The sequence below is a fragment of the Sinohyriopsis cumingii genome, chromosome 12, assembly GCF_028554795.1.
Source record: "Sinohyriopsis cumingii isolate HCF-2022 chromosome 12, ASM2855479v2, whole genome shotgun sequence".
NCBI lineage: Eukaryota > Metazoa > Mollusca > Bivalvia > Unionida > Unionidae > Sinohyriopsis > Sinohyriopsis cumingii.
In genome coordinates, this window is record NC_142972.1 from 125,867,105 (window position 1) to 125,888,630 (window position 21,526).

The 21,526-nt window shown below is 36.4% G+C and overlaps 1 protein-coding gene across 3 annotated transcripts in view; it reads right to left on the minus strand.

Annotated features, from left to right (window-relative positions):
• The window catches only part of LOC149787410 (toll-like receptor 2 type-2), a 102,942-nt gene that overhangs the window by 15,919 nt on the left and 65,497 nt on the right, over positions 1–21,526 (minus strand). The window contains exon 1 of one of the 3 annotated variants that reach the window (XM_089978018.1): positions 17,031–17,175. The exons of 1 other annotated variant lie outside the window; for it this stretch is intronic. The gene's annotated coding sequence lies outside the window, so the exon portion shown is untranslated. Of the gene's footprint in view, positions 1–16,910; positions 17,176–21,526 lie in introns of those variants that run through there. One more of the 3 variants, XM_089978016.1, reaches the window with a different exon arrangement.

The window sequence follows — 21,526 nt, forward strand, 5'->3', positions numbered from 1 at the left end:
AAATGAATTTTAAGCCTGGTGATAGAGTTCTGGGTCTCTTGCCCATACCACAAAATACTCTTCAGGCCAAGTTTTATGGTCCTTACGCAGTTGACAAGAAAGTAAATGATCTAAATTATAACATAAATACTCATGGGAGGCGAAAACAAAAACAACTTTGCCACATAATTATGTTAAAGAAGTATGTTTAGAGAGATAGCTAGATGAATCATGCAATTACTTTTGCTGTACCTGTCCCACTCAGTGAGGATTTAAGTGAAGGGATGCATTTGGACTCTACTGATATTGAGCGACAAAATCTTCGGAATTCAGAAATTATAAATAGTCTGGACCAGAAACTTTCACATTTGCACAACAAAGGAATGAACGTAAATAGTTATTACTTGAACATGAGCACTTATTTCCAGATGTTCCTTCAAGAACAAATAAAACTTTTATTGACGTTGAAATTTTAAATTCTGCACCTGTGAAACAACACCCTTTCAGGATGAACCCCCTCAAATAGGAATACTTCAAGAAAGAAATTCAGTATTTGCTTAAGAATGATTTCATAGAACCTAGTAAAAGTGATTGGAATTCACCGTGTATACTTGTTCCGAAACCAGATAAATTTTCCGTATGTGCAGTGATTATATAAAGGTGAACAGTGTGACTAAAACAGATTCATTTCCATTACCAAGAATCGATGACTGTATTGATAAATGGGAAATAACAAGTATGTCATCAAATTTATCCTTCTGAAAGGATTTTGGCAAATTCCACTGACGGAAAGACTTCATCAATATAAAGTGATGCCTTTTGGGATGAAAGGTTCCCCAAATATTTTTCTACGTCTAATGAACATGATTACAACTGGTCTAGATAATTGGTATGCTTACATCGAGGATGTCATCATCTACAACGACACCTGGAAAGAATATTTAGCATCAATTCGGAAATTCTTTGACAGACTCACTGATGCAAGTCTGACATATTAATTTATCCAAAAGCGAGTTCTACCGTGCTTGTGTACCATTTCTAGGACATATCGTGGGACATGGACAAGTTAAGCCTATAGATGCTAAGGTCAAGGCTGTCTCTGAATTCCCTGTGCCTATCAATAAAAAGCAACTGGTGCTATTTTAGGTATGACTGGATACTATCGGAAATCTTGTTCCAATTTTTCCAGAATTGCTGAACCCCAGACAAATGTTATGAGCAGGAAAATCAAGCTTCATTGGACTGAAAAATGTCAGGAGGCTTTTCATAAGTTAAATGCCATATTTAAGAGTGCACCAGTTCTTACAGCTACAAAATTCTGTCAACCATTTAAACTGTATGTCGATGTAAGTGATGTTGGGGTTGGAGAAGTATTGATTCAAGAAGATAAAAGTGGCGTTCATCATTCAGTGTGCTATTTTTTAAAGAAATTATATAAGCACGAGATAAATTTTTCTACAATCGAGAAGGAATGTTTGGATTTAAATTAGCATTAAAACATTTTGAAGTTCACATTAGTTCAGCTCCTTATCCGATTATTGTGTTTAGTAATCACAACCACCTTACTTTCATCGGCAATATTAAAAATAAAAGTCAATGATTATTAAGGTAGAGTTTGTCGTTAAAGGAATGTCATAATGATATCACGCACATCAAGATAAAGATAATTTAATAACAGATGCACTTTCACATGTATATAGATATATTATTTGATTCATATTTTGCATCATTCATAAGGTTTTTATGTTATTTTTTATAAACCACATGTGTAATTGACCTATGGTAAAAAAAGAAAGCCTCATTATATAAATCTTACTTTTCCTTTTATAGGGGGAGTGTTATGCATATTTGGTTTAATTGAATTGTTTGTTGTTTTATTTTTTTATTTTATTCAGTTACATGTTATTGTAATGTAATATTGTTTATTGGACTTTATTTTTTTTAAGAAATAAGTTCAGTTATGTTTGACCTGACTTTATTAATTTTCATTGGTAAACGCCTAATAATAAAAACATTGTATTTGGTTTCTGACCTTGATTTAGAACCAATGACAGTTTTAGTAAACAACTTTTTTAAAAAGAAATTTATTCTGTCTCAGAGTAAAAATTATTAAGTTAAGTCAAGACCATACCTATATTACGTGATATTTATCATGTAACAAACTTCTATTTCTAAAAGGTTGAATCCCATCCGGGAATCTGTTCTGCGTCTTAATTAGACTTATTACTGATGTATTGAGAAAGAATTGTCAGCCGTGCCTTAACACTTGAATGGTCATGTCGTTTATGTTCTCTCCAGTCTGGGCTAATTATTTTATTTTTTTCCAATTATTTTGAATTCAAGTGATTGATTTCTCTGGAAATACTAATGTTCTAAATTAATTCTTAGACAAGGGCATTTCTCGAAATTTATACAGAATTCAAAAACTGGAATAATATTTTCTGTGATTCAACAAGAGACTGTTGACATTACAGCACTTCGCAGGTTACAACAGACGTCATTGTCTTCCATTTTGGATTTCATCGATATTTGAACTCAGTTTAATTCAGGACTTTTTATTACTTGGACTTCTATTTTTTAATTCTTGGATTATGTTTCGATTTGATTCGCAAAACCGTAAGTTCTTTATTTTTCTAATTTTTCACTTGATATTCTAGGGAAATTAATTTTGTGATAAATTTTACAAAGCTTGTTGTCTTTCCTTTTTTCCTGTTACCTTTTGTAAGAGCCTAGACTTAACACATGGTCGGTCATGAATTTACTTGGTTTTCGCTCCGTCTTAACAATAATATCTTCCAGCGCATTTGTTATCATCGATCCAGTTTATCAGCAACAGGAACACTAAACGCGTATTTGCTAAATACATCAATGACGTTAAACAAATATCTTTGTACTATGCAATGCTCTGCATATCTACGAGATCTATCGCCCAGATATCAACATCTGCGTTTACGACGACCTTCCGGGAAAGAAACTTTTTTTAAGGTCTGTGAAGTTCATGAGCGAGCTGATTTGACGCAAGCTTGCCAGGCATCCCAATGCCAAGGTTATATATTGCTCCAGTGATACCGTGTACAAATTTTCTGTCAAATCGTTCTCACATATTATCTGTTTTATATCTCGTAGTTTGTCAAGCATGACCCGATCGCAACCTAGTTTTGCATTGGACGTGATTACAGTAACAAATATCATGGTGCATTGCAATTGCATCAACTACATTATAAGGTTCTTGTCCTGGCAACATATTGTCATTTTCATCGAGTTGTTGATCAAGTGGATTGCATGGACCGGTATATGTATGTCCTGGCAATGTCCAACCTCCCTGTTATTTCGGTAACTTGCCAATAAGCAACTATCTATTTTATTCAAGGCACAGATCTTTGTTCACATCATCGTAATTACATTTCATTTATTTTTGATCGTTGATTAAAATAACTTTATTGTCTGACTTTATTGTTGGAGTGCTAGCACTCTGGGTTGTTATATTGCACAACCACCAGTGATTGGATCACCGGATTTATCTTATTTAAGAAACGTACTCTTTCGGCTGCCACATACATCACTGATACCTTTTAACATTTTTCTGTTATTATAAGTTGTTTCTGTTCTTTCATCGATGTTATTGGTCTGGATCTGCATTTGAAACAGAATGTTGTCATTTTTATAATTTTTGTCAGACAAAATTAATGTTAAGATTGCTTACGATCCAAATACCGCTTTATGATCATTGCTGAAACTTGGAAACGGGTCAAATTGCAGAATAAACTTTAAGAAATTGTTGTGTTTAGATCCGCTATAAGATCCAGATATTTGTTTACTAAACGTTTCTCTATAATAACCACAAGCCGAAGTTCCAACTGGCTGAAGTTCATCAGAAATATAATTGATTTTTAAATTTTTTAAAAGATTTACTATTTGATAACAGGATTTGGAGGAATAAAAAACGAGTTAAAGTAGTTGTTGTTGTACAGAGCTACCCAGCGAGTTCCAGATCAGTTGTTAAAGTCTTGTACATTAAAACACTGCTTTGATTATCTTTCGGTGATCTATCAACTATCTCATCTTTTAATAATACTTCGATAAACCGCTGCATCGTTAAGTTTATCAGCAATTTCAACATTGTTTAACGCGGACGATTTCCTCTTCTGGTTCCCAGTAGCATCAGTCCTCGGCCCCGACTTCGACGAATCTGTCTTTGCATTGAGTATACCTGCATTCCGCGTCCTATTCCTAACAGGTTTGGTAATAAACTTCCTGCTATCGCTTGTGGCAGTGAGCCTATGAACCCGTCCCTGACCGCGTTGCGGTTTGTTCTTGTGGTTCTCCATTTTTTGTCATAGGAGTTTTTAATGTTCGTGTTGTCGGCATTATTTATTATCATTGATCAGATAAAACTGAGCTGCAATCCATTTATGGTAAGTGTTTGATTCTGTCTCCGGATACAGCTTTTTGTCGCTTCATATATTGCAAATGACGGTGCAGCTATAACTAACGTTCATAGCACAGTTAGTATCTTTGGCAATAGTGTTCGTGTTCAAGTAGTTGTCGTTGTTCTGATTGATCCTCCAAGGATCGATTCGATCTAGCAAATGCTGTTATTTGTGACACTGACAGATCGAGTATAAAACGTTTCAAAATTTTGTTTATTTGTCGTTGTGTAAGAAGTAATTTTGTTATTATTCCTGGAACGCGCTGACTTTTGACATCTATGTTTAGTGAAACAGCTTTCGTTTAGCTATAGAACGGTTAGATTTTGTATTTGTCCTTGTGACATGTTAATATCATGCGAAATTTATTTCATTATTAATTTTATCAGATGAAATTAAATGTTCTTAAGCATTACAATTGGACAGTCATCCTACCTCGGACAGCGTCTAGTGTAATATATCTGTCAGATGTTACAAGTACATAAGCGTAATATTATAGAACAAATGGAGGACCTGCAGCTTCTGGAACAGCTCCTAACGTCCACGTTACCTCAGTATCAGCGGTTGATCCAATAGCTCGTTCGCTGTGCTTAGACATATCGAAATGAAATATTGGGTAAAGAGATCGAACCTCTTCGACATATATCTGAGATCCATTATCAGCGTCCTGATACTTTTGCATCGCCTCTATCCGGTTCACATACGTACGAGATAGGTTTCTGGTATTATTACACTGGTCAACAGTGAAATCATTACTGACTTGAAAAGGCCCTAATCTGTAGTATTTTGGTGTGCCGAACACGAATATAACCGTGAAAAATTTGTATTGGCTCTCGTTTTGAAGATATTCATATACCTCATTTTCTATGTTTCACTGTGTAAATTTCTCCAGTAGGACTGCAGCAACATCCGGAATAATGATGTAACATTGCATAATACCATCATGCTCACATCATCCACAGTTGATTGCATCATTTTCTGATGCAATGCAATACTAATGCCATGCGGCTGCTGAAGTAAGTTGACGTCAGCAGTGTACTATACATGTGTAGGCCTATTATACTAATGCCAGGCGGCTGCTGAAGCTGACGTAAGCAGTGTACTATATAAAGCCCAATCAGATAGGTTCAGCATTTAAAATATTTTAGACGTTGTGCGAGACAGTTCAAGCTACTGTTACATAAAACTTATTATTTTATCCATTTACGTACAATAAAGAACAGTAATGCCTCGAAAGTGTGTTAATACCGCGGACAATTTTTGCTATATTTGTGGGGAAGTGACATTTGCCAACCAGAAGAAAAGTATCAATTCTCAAGTGAAGAAGGCATATCATCTTTACTTCGGATGCAAGGTTGGTGACCAAGACAAGCCTTGGGCTCCGCATATATGCTGTGCTACATGTACAACACAGCTTTCACAGTGGTTGAATTGCAAAAGGTCATCAATGCCGTTTGCAGTCCCAATGGTGTGGAGAGAGCCAAGCAACCACCTAAATGACTGTTACTTCTGCTTGGTTCCTCCTCTTTCCGGCGGAATAACGAAGCGAAAGAAGTCGAGAATAATCTACCCAAACATTCCGTCTGCATTGAGACCAGTTCCACATGGTGAGGGACTTCCTATTCCAGAACCTCCAGCAGAATATTCTCTTGATTCATCTGACGAAGACAAAGGTGAGTCGACCTGTTCTTCTCCTGGTCCATCAGCATGCAGTGATCCAGATTTTCACTGTGGTGCATCATCAACCCCACACAGAATAACACAGGAAGAACTAAATGACCTGATTCGTGATTTGGACTTATCAAAGAACAAGGCAGAATTGCTAGGATCAAGACTCCAACAATGGAATCTTCTAGAAGAAGATGTCACAATTACTGCATATCGAAAGCGCCACCAGCAATTGGAGCCTTTCTTCAGAAAGGAAAGTAATCTGATATTCTGTTCCGATATTGAGGGCCTCATGAATGCTTTAAAAATCACTCATGACCCACAAGAATGGAGACTATTTGTGGACTCTTCGAAACTGAGTCTCAAGGCTGTGCTTTTGCACAATGGAAACATTCTTCCATCTATTCCAGTAGCGTATGCTGTCCACATGAAAGAGACATACGATAACTTAAGGCAGCTACTGAATTCCATTGAGTATAACAAGTACAGCTGGCACCTCTGTGGTGATTTGAAGGTAGTTGCCCTTTTAATGGGACTGCAGCAAGGATATACAAAATACATGTGTTTCTTATGCGAGTGGGATAGCCGAGCAAGGGAAATGCACTACATGAGGAAGGAATGGACTCGCAGGCAGAATGTAGCCATTGGAGAGAAGAATATCCAACACCCAGCTCTGGTTGAGGCTCAGAAAATCTTGCTACCACCCCTTCACATCAAACTAGGTTTGATGAAGAACTTCGTGAAAGCCATTGACCGGACTTTGCCAGCATTCCGATACCTGCATGAAAAATTCCCTCGACTCAGCGAAGCAAAGATTAAAGAGGGAGTTTTTGTGGGTCCTCAGATTCGAGAGCTTTTCAAAGATGACCGGTTCAACAACTTGCTGGAAGGTGACGCAAAACAAGCATGGAATGCTTTTCGCCTAGTTTCTACAAACTTCCTCGGAAATGTTAGGGCAGAAAACTATAAGGAACTAGTAGAAGACATGTTGATGAAGTATAAGAAACTTGGCTGCAATATGTCTCTAAAGATTCACTTCCTTCATTCCCATTTGGATTTCTTTCCTAGCGACTGTGGTATTGTTAGTGATGAACACGGCGAACGTTTTCGTCAAGATATCGCAACAATGGAACAAAGATACCAGGGAAAATGGTCCACTACAATGCTGGCTGACTACTGCTGGACACTCCTCAGAGATGCTCCCGAACAGCTGTACAAGAGACAGGCGAAGAAATCTAAGATGTAGTCAATGACTTGATTTTTTATAGGTAGGCTATTACAGTTGACCTTTTACTATTGGAATGCATTTCGTTATGTAAACATTAATTTCTTGCAGATTACAAAAAAACTAGAGCCAATTTTGCAATTTGACTGTCATATTCGTGTTCAGCACATAAAAATTGATAAGAATTGACTAATTTTATTTCAGTAACATGACTTTTGTAAAAATTTGTTGTCCAGTGTTATTTGCAAAGTGACATTCAATCGCTCGTTCAGGATCAGGCTTAGTGTTTATTTTGATGAATGTTTGCCTTACGTCAACGCTATCGAAAATAGAATCATTTCGTTCTTCACTACCACGCCTTTCCTGTTGTTGAAATACAACATATTTATGTCTCCTCAATTGTTTGCTAGGCGCTATTGTTATTCGCCATATGCTATGAAATGAATTTTATACTGCAATTTAATAAACCTTATGCTGTTCGAAGTATATCTTTCTGATGTATGCGGCTAATATTGTTTCAAGTCCTATTAGTTTTGAAACAGATTCGACAACTCGTGGCATCCATAACGCCAATCGTGAAACTAGAAATTGGCAATCATTACCACAAATTCGAATCAAACAAACGCTGTGATCAGCTCTGTCAAGTATAAGCGTATGTTTTATTCCACGAAACACCTTATTGTAGTCGCGACAAAATCCCAATAGTGTGCTTAACGGAAGCATCATCGTTATTTTTTTATTCTTCTGTAAACGATTTTCGTTTAGCATATCCCTCGTTACAATTTAGTCGCCTAATGTTACCAAGGGCACTTCTTATTGCCGCTGCAACAATAGCTCTACCAGCCGCATCTGCTGTAAGTGCTGCTACGGTATGTTGTGCTGCTGCATTAGCACCAGCTGGCGTTAGAGTAAGTCCATTTTGTTCTGCAACATTATCATCGGTGCCAGTTTTAAACTCGTCTAAACAGCATCTCCGGTTCCGGTATCTTTAAACCACAGCATATTTGTTGTAATAGATCTCGGGTAATCACTGATGAACGAGACATTGTTAAGAATATTACTTGCTATCGGCAAGGTCACAGCAATATCTACGACTGCTTGATTTGCTGTCTGATATCTAGCGCTTTTGAATAAACTCCTACCGTTGTTAACGAGTGATATTTCAACACCAGCAGCAATTGCTACCGGGGAATTAGCAACTGTCATTATACTTTCTTGTACTTGAAGTACTGCTTTGTGTGGAAGCAAAAACACGTCTTCGTCCCGTGTATTAAATGTTCTAATCCACATCTTGTTAGGCTCATTAGAGTTCTCGTCAAGATATTCAATATATTCGAACTCCGTTGCACAGTCGTCTACGGTTATCTCATCAGCAAGGTCAAGGTAATTTTTAAGACATTTTGTATTGTAATTGTTAGATAAAAACGTGAGTATTCTACACAACCTAAAACGCACCAACAACAAGATGAGTGCTAGCACTCCGAGGTTTAACTCGTGTTTTCAACTCTCTAATAATATTTTCTCTGGCCATAGACAAAATAAATTATGTTGTTATCATCGCACGTGCTGTTTCTGATAATGGAGCTATTTCAGAAATAACTTCTTTTGTATCCGAAGCACTTAGATCTCCACCTTTGATTTTATCAGCGATCTTTTGTCGGACAGCTGTTCCTGCTGCGGATGCGGCCCCTGTTGCAAAAGTCTTTGATACGTCTAACGCGATTGGCATTACTTTTCTGAGCTATCCCAGGTACATTTTCAACTATATTTGAGAAGAAATTCCCGAGAGAAAAAACACCTACTATTTTTCTGTGATAAATTATTTCGTTGTTTCATTTTGCTATACAAAATGTCTGATAAAATTTACTGTGGTGGACTCGTTCACTATGGTCAGTTGCTGACAAGTAGATGAAGATAGTAAGTTAAAATTTCATTGTTAAGATCAATCTGACTGCCCGATTGATCTGTGAGTGTCATCGTGATATATAATAATTGATTTTCGACACTATTAGGATAGTACATTATTTTTCTCAGATTTAGTTGCATTAACGAACCCGGTGGAACATCAGGACTAAACGAATAAATTGTCTGTCCTTGGCTACCTCGTGCTTTGTATGACCCAGGTGAAATATAACAGTTTATCAGGATTGTATTTACATCTGTGATGATGACGGCTGACTCGCTGTCATATGATATTGTCGCAGATGTGTCAGATCCATATTGCCACTTATTAAATCCGATTTATAATCACATTGTGTTTTGTCTGCCAAGGTCAATAAACAATTTGTTTTTAGTGTTATTCTTGCTCGTAACGTGTTGTAGTCCGGAACGATCTCGATATTATCAGATGATATACCACTACTTGCAGCAGTTATAATACTTCATTGTTTTGTTGATATATGTGACCTTGTAGGCGCCTTTTGGTATCTTAACAGATTTCCAATCAATGACGCCTTTGGTTTTCACCCCGAAAGTAAAATCATCGCTGACGTTAGTTTTAAGATTTGCCATAGAGTGTCATACAGTAGCAGATACTAATCCGATCTCACATTGCTTTGGGAATCTAGGGTCAAGTTCAGTAGCAGGATATTACAAAACGTAAAAGTTTGCGCTGTTCTATATTGTCTTAGATGAGTCGAGTAACAGTGTCATCGGCGACATTTGTATTTGTTATTCGCAGATAAATAAAAAAAACATAACTGGTCTGCCTTAGCGAATCAGAGCGCTGGGTAACACATAATACTCGTCCATCGTTAAAGATCCGTTCGATCTTAGATGTATTTCAACTATTTCATTGTCTATTTGTGTGCTAGTATTTCCAGCTTCCTACAATGAGATTAGCAACATCAGTCGATCAATGATATCAGCGGCCGAGTTAAAGATTTTTAATCTTTTTCCTGACGTTTCTTCCACATTCTCGCAATTAGAATATGATTCGAATTGTTTATCATATTCTATACTCTGCTGCTCGTTTTATTTTCATTTTATTTAACTCTTCATCTTCTATTTCTTTCGCCATTGCTCAAAATTTTTTGCAGCTGTAAAACCTTTTTCAGATCTTAAAACTATCACAAACTTCTAGATATATCTTAGCAATAACACCTTGACGGAATATTTTCAAAAAATGTCAGCATCAGCAACTTCTGTTGCGAATCTAAATTATGTCTAGCCTCATCTACTTTTCGTAGTACATTGTTCAAATATTTTTTTTAAAAAAGAATCTTCTTTATCTTTGATCCACAATCTTATTTTTTGTGAATTTTTAAACCTGATATCTCTGTTTTTAATCTCAAAGGCAAAATATTCTGTGAACGTTGTTTTTATAATGTTTTATTTTATTTTTTATTTTTTTTGGTTTACTTTCTCAATTATCTGTTGTTTTTCTCTTTGTTTTGTCATCTGCCTGTTAAATAACGCATCTTTTTTTTCTTCAATTTTTGTAAAACCTCAACTTGTCATACATCAGGATCACTAATTCGCTCAACAATGTCCGCAGCAACTTTTCGTTGTCCTTCTTCAAGTAGTCCTCGCAAACCTTTATCTTTTAACTTTTCTAGATCATCTGGTGATACTTTATCAACATCGTGTCGCTTGCCAAGTACAGATTCGATGATAGCCTTAAAGAGTTTTGCAGTTTTGTCTGCAGTTTGTTGCTGTCATGCACATTCTTGTTCAACCTTTTTTCTTAAATGCAGATCTTGTTGCCACTTATTTCTTTAAAAGATTTATCTGCGCCTTGTCCATTATTATGAATAACACATTAATTTTACACTTCTTTACAGTCAAAGAACTTGTCGATTCTGCTTCAAAACATATGCTTGGTACCTCATGCAAGTTTATTGACTAAGAAAAAAATTGTCTCTGGAAACATCACCGCGTTGTTCTCGTGATATAAATTGCACATCAATGTTGTCAAGTCTGTTAAACTGTAGAAACAATCCGTATTTTTTCTGATAAAATGATCAACTTTATAAAAACCTTTGGCAAGATAAATCGCATTACATCTTCGGTTCCTTGACAATGAAAAATAAGATTTGATTTATCGATTTCAACATTGCTCGAATAAGATAATAACTACGGCAGTTCCATCAGCGGTATCAGATTTAACAAATAAAAATTACGTCGACGATAACATAGTAACGAATATTATTACATCACGAGTAGCAAATCGCGGTGATACGATGACAGGTATGTTAAGCTTGGGTTCGAGCAAAATAACAACTACTTATAATCCAGTCACCCCATTTTGATATTTGCAAATAAATGTTATGTTGACGTTGAAATAAGTGCAGTATCAGCGAGTGAAATTACTTCTGCTGATGCCAATTATCTTAAAAGATCCGGTGGTACAGTACAGGTGCGATTGATATGATCGATAATGAGATAACTTCCACGTATGTGCCAGTTTCTTCATCTGACCTTGTGAATAAACAGTACGTGGGTAATGTTACACAGTTGCTTGCAGCTGGTGGTAGTACAAAATGGTTTAAACGTAATGTCGGTCATATTCCACATCGTGCCGATGCAACAAAATACTCGTTGGGGTTTTGTTGCATCTGCGTCAAAGTTATCATTCGGAGAATAATCCAAGTTATGCGTTTGCGTTTAGCAGCCCCTATATGATGGGTTAGAGTGGATCACAGACGGAGAAAAATCAAACTCATGGATCAAAATACAGTGCCCAGGGGCTGCTGCAATAAGGAAATTTCAACTGCGAGGTCAACTAAATGCTACACTCGATTAGAAGGATCAAAAGATGATCCGAACTGAACTACGCTGTATAAAATAAGTGGTCATTTCACTTCCGGCAGTTTACACCTTATCATGAATTTACCACAAATAAGTATTCATATTTCCGGATTTATATTGTATTCGCTAGAGGTCCTTCCCCAGGTTTGCCTATGCTTCAGATAAATACACTCGATGAACTTGTATCGGTGATTTAGTGTAATTGTAATCTATGATGTCTATTGATCCTCCATCAATCAAAGTCGTCAAACTTTTACAGCGCTATACTAAACCCTAAAACGGAAATTGAAATAGCTGGTGTTGATTCGCTAGACCCAGGGAGTGTGGAAGAGGCAAGGGAAATAAATACCATTGCTAGAATAAAAATTAACTTTATAGAGTCACCCGGTTTAAATGAGAACAGTACAACTTTGCCAGAGTTTCAAGAATGAGAGGCCCTCAGATGAGATACGCAATCAGAGACTTTGATATAATTAGCAAATACTGTCCTGTAAGTGAGTGCGAGGAAAGACGATCAAAGGTTGAAAAGATATTTGATAAATACCCTGCATGAGCTAAATAAAGAAAATGTTTTGATGATTGATAAATCTAACCTTGTACAAAAAACAAAATTTCATGGTGATAAGACACCAGAGCTTGAGCGACTAAAGACGATTAACGAGAAGCTTGACAAACTAGCTGAAACAAGAAAACACAATTTTCATAAAAATCGTAAGTTCAAGGACGTATATACTAAACGTGTAGTATTTTGTGTTCTCTGTATGGACTATTATGATAAAAAGACGCTGCTGGAAATAGTAGATAACACCACTGACATTAACCTGCTAACAACAGCATATCTAGTTTTTATAGACTAGCTCACTGGCGATAAAGAAAAGTGTGATGTATATCACATTAATACTGCACTAAATACATTATCAAAAATTGAGTCTAGAATTGAGAAATATGATGATGTCGAACGAGATATATTTTATCAAGAGCTTAACGAAATTACAACTGAAAAACCCATTATTGATATAAAAACATTATGAAATACATAATAGTTATAAAACAATTTTGTTAAAAAACTATGCAAAGAAGTTGGAAAGTTACTGACAGAAACAAAGTACAGAAATATCAAAGAGCTCATTGCTGGGCGCCTAAAACTACCCGTTATAAATATAGGGCAAGCTGATGTTCGCGGTATTTTACGATTTGCAGCATCTAGTACTTAAAAAAAGAAAAACCAACACATTTTGATCCTGCATTTTCATCTTCAGTTTTAACAGATAGAAGATATGATGATATCTCATCTGAAGTGTATCATAAGTATAGAGAGTTTCTTGCCGATCCTGTCAGTAAAATGTTTAGTGCTCTGATCGATAAAGCTTCAGCTGAAACTATTTTTACTACGATAACTGAAATAATTACCGAAACAGTTTCACAATGACAGAAAAATAATAGACTTTAATCATATTTCACCAGGTCTCCAAGACAACGATAGGAACGAGCTGATCAAATATTACAAGTACTACCACAATAAAACTTTGTTGTATCAGACGCGCCAGAACATATTACAGCAGAATCATAACCGTTTTAAACTATATCTCGATTGTGTTAACAACAGCAGGAATAGCATTAGCAGGAAGAACAGCAAATCCATTATTGCTGATAGTGTCAGGAGCAGGTATTGGGTTATCAGCGATCAACAAAACAAAATAGAACAAAATATGAGAACAAAGATGCGTCTTGTAAGATAGCAACAGAAGATAGCAACAGCGTCTTATAATAAAATATTGAATCCACTTCGAGCTTATCTCAAAAGTGAAAAGTTTATAATGTTAGATCTTATACAAGAACTACGAGTCAAAGATGATATGTTAATTGATAGGATACCAAACTGAGTTGTGAAATATGAAAAATGGTATTTGTTATATTTTGTGGGAAATATGAAATATAATGGAAGATATTACTGTGGAAGATACCACGTTAATGATAAAGAGAATTCTCTTTCAGGGTAAGCATATGACGATTATACTTAATAACGAGAAGTATAGCACGTACTTCAAAATAGAAACAAGATAAAGTTATCTCTGGTTTGTAATAATTATTCGCAATATTTTGATAAAATTGCTTTGATCACCAAAGAGCTCGTTAAAACTATTGCCAATCCTTAAAATCCAATATCGCAAAACAAATACACAAAATGTACAGTACATGATGAGCTAAAAAAAATTACGTTAACAAGACAATAGTTTGACATGAACCCTTATCAAAATGTTAGAACCGGATTCTCTTATCAGTGGTAAAATTAATATGTACTTGTTCTGTCATGATGATGAGAGTTATATCCTAGCTAAAGCTAACACGTTAAAAATATCTCGAGACATACCTAGCAATTTTGTGTGAAATATAAAAATAGATGCAGTAAAATTGTTAGCAATTTCAAGTAATTTTGTGTGAAATATATAAGTAGTGGACTATAAGGGGTGTTTCGGTATCAAACCCTATTTTGTTTTCCGGCGGCGATAATTCAGTAAATTTTGCTGCCTCAGCAAAGTTGTTTTCGTAGTTGTTTAGACTAACTTGAAGGGGTCATGGAGGGGTGGAGAATTGTGTTGTCGTCCAAAACAAAATAGGGTTTTCGGCCATAAACCCCCTAATAATACACTACTCAGGTATTCAAATGTTAAATGATCTGTTTATATCCAGATAAAAATGGTATATGGTCTATTCGTTGATCTAACTGATTTTTTTTTTTGGCCTAATGGTGAGTGGCCCTGAGTACTTCTAAAAAGACGCTGCTAAATCTTCAGTACAATTTCGGCCAGTACAATTTCCTGGCCGGACTGAGGGGAGGGTTACAAGCCATTGCGTAGTATACAAATATATCCCATTGATTTAAGCTTTGCCCGCCAACGGAAAAATTCCTGTAGACGCTGCAACTACAATTCACAAGATTGAGATCGATCGATTGATCGATCTGAGAGAGAGAGAGAGAGAGAGAGAGAGAGTACAAACAACTTCTGCACCTGGAGAAGACGTAGGATGAGGTGTGTGGAGATGATGGATTGATTGTTTGAATGATCTGGGACCGACACCTATATCGAATTATTAATTAATATATATTTTTTTAATGATCTAAACTATATCTCATGAAATGTTTGCATTATAGTGTATTGAAGGAGCGATTTCATAATTGTGTTACAACTTAGATCTAAAAACAGTTCCTGCTAACATTTGGGGCTAACGTGCATATAAACTTCTGATTTTTAAATGAAACGTGACCAAGCTTTTAAAATGAACTTGACTTGGCTTATGCAGCACGAAATTTTAATAGCATGAAAGGAGATTGGATAATGGACATAACAAGGGCAATGCATACTTTAGCGATAATCTTAACATGGCAGTAATACATTCAATGCTTTTAGACAGTTGCTGATTCTACATACGCAGCATGATACATATTAAAATCGAGATCTCAGACATAACGGAGATCTGGTAGGCACCAATCTAACTTTATATTCTGACAAATTTCTTAATTCACGGCCCACTTATCTTTAGCATAATATCAAATAATGCCTTGCATTTCGTTTTAGGGAGAGTTGTCGCTATTTGACTATAAGTTCTGAATGCCGTGTTTTGCTTTCTTTTTTTTTACTTTCAGCGGCACTGGTGATCTGATTAGTGAATAAAACGGTCATCGGAACATGGCCTAGTATCGCTACCATCAGATTTTACTTATTGATATATTGATTGTAATCAGATTCAGACATACCATTAACTATGGTTGGGAAATGGAAAAACTAGAAAAAATTTGACACAAAATAACTTTGAACAATTCTTTAAAAATGGAACACTAGAAAGCTTTTGAAGTTACTTTTTAAATCTGAACTTAAAACAAATATTGCATTTAACGCATTCCACCTGCTATAAAGTGAACACGATATCAAGTTTAGAGCACACTACCTTGCAAGCTTGGCATCAAACTAGATCTGAATTGGCACAATATCCCATGGCATTTTCAAAATTGATATATTTTGCCGGTGATATTGGCATTTGCTGATACGTGTAATACCGCTGGCATGGGTCCCTCTTCTACCAGATAGCGTTTAGCTACATTGCACTACGGCAGTACACTGCATGTGGGTGGAGTGTGAGCCGTGGTGTTGGAGGGTACAAAGAAGTACACTACCAGTGGATGGGGTGCATGCTGTGGTGTTGGGGTGCAATGTAGTACACAGTCAGTGGATGGGGTGAGAGAAATGGCGTTGGGAGTGCAAATCAATACACTGTCTGTGGGGAGGGTGAGTGCCGTGGTGTTGGAGATGCAAAGCATTATACTCTCTATGGGTGCGTTGAGTGCCATGTTTTAGTGGGTGCAAAGCAATACATTCTGTGGGTGGGGTGCTATTTTTGTTGAGGGTCTAAAGTAGTACACTGTCTGTCGGTGGTGAGTGCCATGGTGTTACGGGTGAGTATGCAGTAAAACATGTAGTATTAAGATTCATCTTCAAATAACAAACGACATCCCCTAAAAGGGTTTCTATGTAACAAACGACATCCCCTAAAAGGGTTTATATGTGTATTCGTCTACTATAATGACTTAATGGGACCCTTGTCAGTACATTTCCATTTGTAGTATGCTTTGCTATTACCATCTATTTTTATAATCAGATGTAGCAGAAGGTCAATCATCTTCATCTATAACTATAACTTTGCATGGTGATAATATTGGGAACAAGACGAAACGGCATATCTGTGTAAAAAGTACTTTATGTTCAAACGTGGTTCATATTGATACCTCTCTCGTCTTAAAAGTCTTAGTTAATGCTTTTAAATTTAAAAATAGATTTGAAAACAAATGCGTACATAAAACTTACCTTATTCTCAAGAAAATGAAATTCCCTTGCAACTCATATATGTGAAAAATAAGAAAAAAACAAGTGCGTTACATGCCTACATGGCTAACACAGGTTCACCTTTACTACGGTGTAATTTACTGACGACACGCACAAATACTGCCGCCGGCAATTAGCCAGGTTTCATTTCCGCTGTAACAGTTGTCATCTTAAACTGATCCCCAACGGCAACACTTAGAATCACCGAATGACATATTTCAAGATGAATTTAATTAATATCTTTCTTGGCTTACAGTACGGATCTGGTCGAGTGTTAGAAAGATTAATTTCGTATATAGGACGTAATTCAACCACCTTACCTTCTTACAGTACGGATCTGGTCGAGTGTTAGAAAGATTAATTTCGTATATAGGACGTAATTCAACCACCTTACCTTCTCCTGCTAATGAAATTTCAGTTATATCTTCCTTTCTCGTAGTGAAAATTACACCTAGTATTTAAAGGTAGGAACAAAAAACACAGTTTAACGCAACAGATGACGCCCTATGTCTGCACGCAGTGCCGTACTTAATTAGATTACGTGAAGCAGTAAAGCGTTACAGAAATGCTAGCTTGCATCCAATATTGCTAGTACTATTCAGAAATAATAGGTCCCTCCTTTTAGACACGCAGCTATTTCTTCTATTCTATTTTTTTATTCTTTAATTCATGCCACTTCATTATTATGTATTGGTTTTTTTGCGTGTCTGTACCAAAATGTAAACAATTATCATTGTCTCTCTAGTCTGTCTCTTCTTTTCTTTCCCCCGAGGAAGACCTTCATGTCTGTATATTCCATTACTTTGCCCTGAAAAAGACTTTACATTCGGTTGAAACTTACCGAAACTCTGAACTATGTACACCTTCTCATTATTGATAAACTTCCAGCATCTACAAAAGCTTTAGACATGTCGCAAAAAATTGTCATAAATTGAAAGTTGCAGTGAAGAAACGCTCCATTATACAAACTTCAGACCTGAAGTCCACTTGACTGAGCTGCAGTATTCATCGCAGAAGCTCCATCTACGTTGTGAGTAGCGACTTTAGGAAAGCGGTATACATCTGTGTAAGGTACCGCAATAAAGATCCAGGACGCTTAGTTCTGATCCCACAAGGCATTACTTGCGTATACTATTGTAAGAAAGAACTTAAGGGTATGTTTTCAGAGATCCGGCTATGTGTAACCAAGTATGAACAGACAGATGGAGAAGTGCTCTTTAGATGCAAACTGGTATGCGTCTGTCAGTAGTAGCGTGTGTCACATGAGACTCAAACGTGAGTACAGTGTTAAATGAGGTAAAACGTGTATTTACCCAAATGAGAATGTATCGTATGAATAAACTCTGGACTCAAACGGAAACATAACATGGGCAAAAAGGGAAAGTTAACATGAGAATGACGCTCTGAACCGAAACATTCTTTGGTAACTAGAGTATTAAGTCATGCAAATTCTTTCTATGACACGTATTTAAAATTCAAGGTTAGCAAATGTTCATTTATCTGTTTGTTAAAGATTGTCAGGCAGAATTGTTGGCGTGATACAAATTATGTTCTTAAATACTTCATGGTTCTGAATGTTGTGAATTCGGCTTACTGGTTTGGCTTGTGCGAGAAAATATTCTTAAATAGTTACTATATTCTGCGAGCATTACATTTAGTTTGTGCTTGATTTTGGTCCTAATATTTTCCAGTGTTAGAAATCGTGGCCTCCATTCTGCTAGCATACATTGGCCGACTTTATGATCCAAAGTATGTTCATTTTACAAAAATGTGTTTATCGTGTGTTGAGTGAACAGTTTACCTAGGCGCTACAGCCTCAAACTGTAGTTACCTTTTAAACACAGTTAAAGAATTTAGCTTTAAAGGACAATTTAACATGGAAATAGCACTCTGGAACCGACACGGGGATGGGGATAGCACTCTGGACCCGATATGGGGAAAGGGATAGCACTCTGGACCCGACACGGGGATGGAGATAGCACTCTGGACCCGACACGGGGATGGGGATAGCACTCTGGACCCGACACGGGGATGGGGATAGCGCTCTAGACCCGACATGGGGATGGGAATAACACTCTGGATCCGACATGGGGATAGCAATCTGGGGGCAATCTAGTCATCTACTATCCATCACACTGTTACCTAATTTCCAACACTTAGACATTTAATATCCAACAATTATTTATCTACTATCCAATACTTATTAATATCATACTCAACACCCCGTTATCTACTATCCAACACGCCATGTACAGTGATCAACATTCCACACCTTATATCCAACGAAACGGATAGATTGCAAAAGAAGAGGTACGAAATCACATACAAGAGGGTAGAAGTACTAATACATTCTTGATACTTACATACACACAAATATGCCATTATACGCCAAGGTTAAGGATATACGCAGTAGGTATATATACGCAGCATACTCATATACACACTCCTTCGTCGCTGCCTTCAAATAGAGTTAAATCAGATCCTCACAAAACATATCCTTCTGAATTATCGACGTACAATATGCAGTGCATTCGATAATGTCCGTACTCTCAGTTTTCATTCAAACAAAACTACCATCCCTTTTACTATTTTCATAATCCCTATAGTTTTGTCAATGGAGTGAAAGGTGACAGAAAAGAAGGCCGATGCTTATAATGGCAAGATGTAATGAATAAACTTGGTTCATATGTTTTCACGAGAAGCATGTCAGAGTCGGGAAGTATGAGTTTGTAGCCCTCTAACAGAAATTTAAGACTTTCGGAGAATTTTGGCTATCATGAATTTAATCACTAAAAATTTGTTACGTATGTGACAGACATCGATCTGTAATCCCCTAATTTAACATTTGAGTCTCGAGTTGTACACTCAATAACTTCTGTCACTCAAGGGTTCCCGTGTGTTGATATTGGTACGTTTTGGCTCCCTGCCAGTTCGTGTCTGTCGCGCAAGGATGACCTTATAATGATATTCATAATTTTCGCTCCCTGAGGGTGCCGCGGACATTTGACGGACGTTAAAACGTTATAAATCTCAATTACACACACACACACACACACACACACACACACACACACTATTTAACAATTTAATATTAAATTAAAAAGGAAACGTAGAAAATATAAATTGTTTTCTTTCAAGGTTTTGTACATTTTGTCCTAGATAAATCATTTCAAATATTCAAATATAAGCAAAAAACCAAGTGCTGAAAACGTGATCGTCAGAACCGTGTTTGTTTCTCCGAGATAAAGGGCGAGAATGGCAGGATCACTTAGTACACATATTTTCCGTAACCACGCGAAAACCTAGTGCGAGTGACGTTTAAGACGGGAGTCATCTTGTGCGACATTCACTGGTATGCTACGAAAGAATGCATTATGTAATTGCCCAAGGTTAAAACGTGTTTGATTAACAATAACTCCATCTTGATATAATATCCATGATAAATCTTGAATCTTGCCAAATTACAAATATAATTTTAAATGCAAATACGGCACACTTTAATCAGACGCGGATTATGTGGCGATTAAATCACTTGAGAACTCCAAAACCCTCCTTTAACTTTACCACGTGTATGAAGGAGTCAGTGTTCATATTTATGCAGAACATCCATACATATATGTATGACTCTTTATATCCTCAGTATTTTCCCATCATTTCTTTCAAATTTGTTAATATGTGGAGGGTTTTTTGCTAAAATTATTTTTATATTCTTTCACTGACGATTTTGTTTATAATGATTTGACAATGATGGTTGTTGATTCTTTGGTACACATTGTTGGAATTTTTCAATTTATTGTTATTGGAAACCCTTTCATCCTGTGTTCTGATTTTCTACACATGCATGCAGCGGCGGACAATAAGAACAGTTTGATGGGAATTTGGGGTTTCTGATAGGTAGCTTAATAACCAATAGCAAATAAGATTCAGAATTTTACAATTTTGTTTCAACAGTTTCATTTATTTATTTATTTATTTATTTATTTATCCCTCTTGACAAGCTAATCGGGATCAGGTATCGTGTATTGCCAAGCGCACCAACACCGTATATTCATTAGCTATCCTCAATAAATGTATCAGCAACACCGTATATTCATTAGCTATCCTTAATAAATGTATCACCAACACCGTATAGTCATTAGCTATCCTCAATAAATGTATCACCAACACTGTATATTCATTAGCTATCCTCAATAAATGTATCAGCAACACCGTATATTCATTAGCCTTCCTCAATAAATGTATCACCAACACCGTATATTCATTAGTTATCCTCAATAAATGTATCACCAACACCGTATATCCATTAGCTATCCTCAATAAATGTATCACCAACACCGCATATTCAATAGCTTTCCTCAATAAATGTATCACCAACACCATATATTCATTAGCTATCCTCAATAAATGTATCACCAACACCGTATATTCATTAGCTAGCCTCAATAAATGTATCACCAACACCGTATATCCATTAGCTATCCTCAATAATTGTATCACCAACACCGTATATTCATTAGCTTTCCTCAATAAATGTATCAGCAAATTGGCCACAAGATCTGGCAGAAAAAACGTTTTACATATACATCCCTTAACAAGCA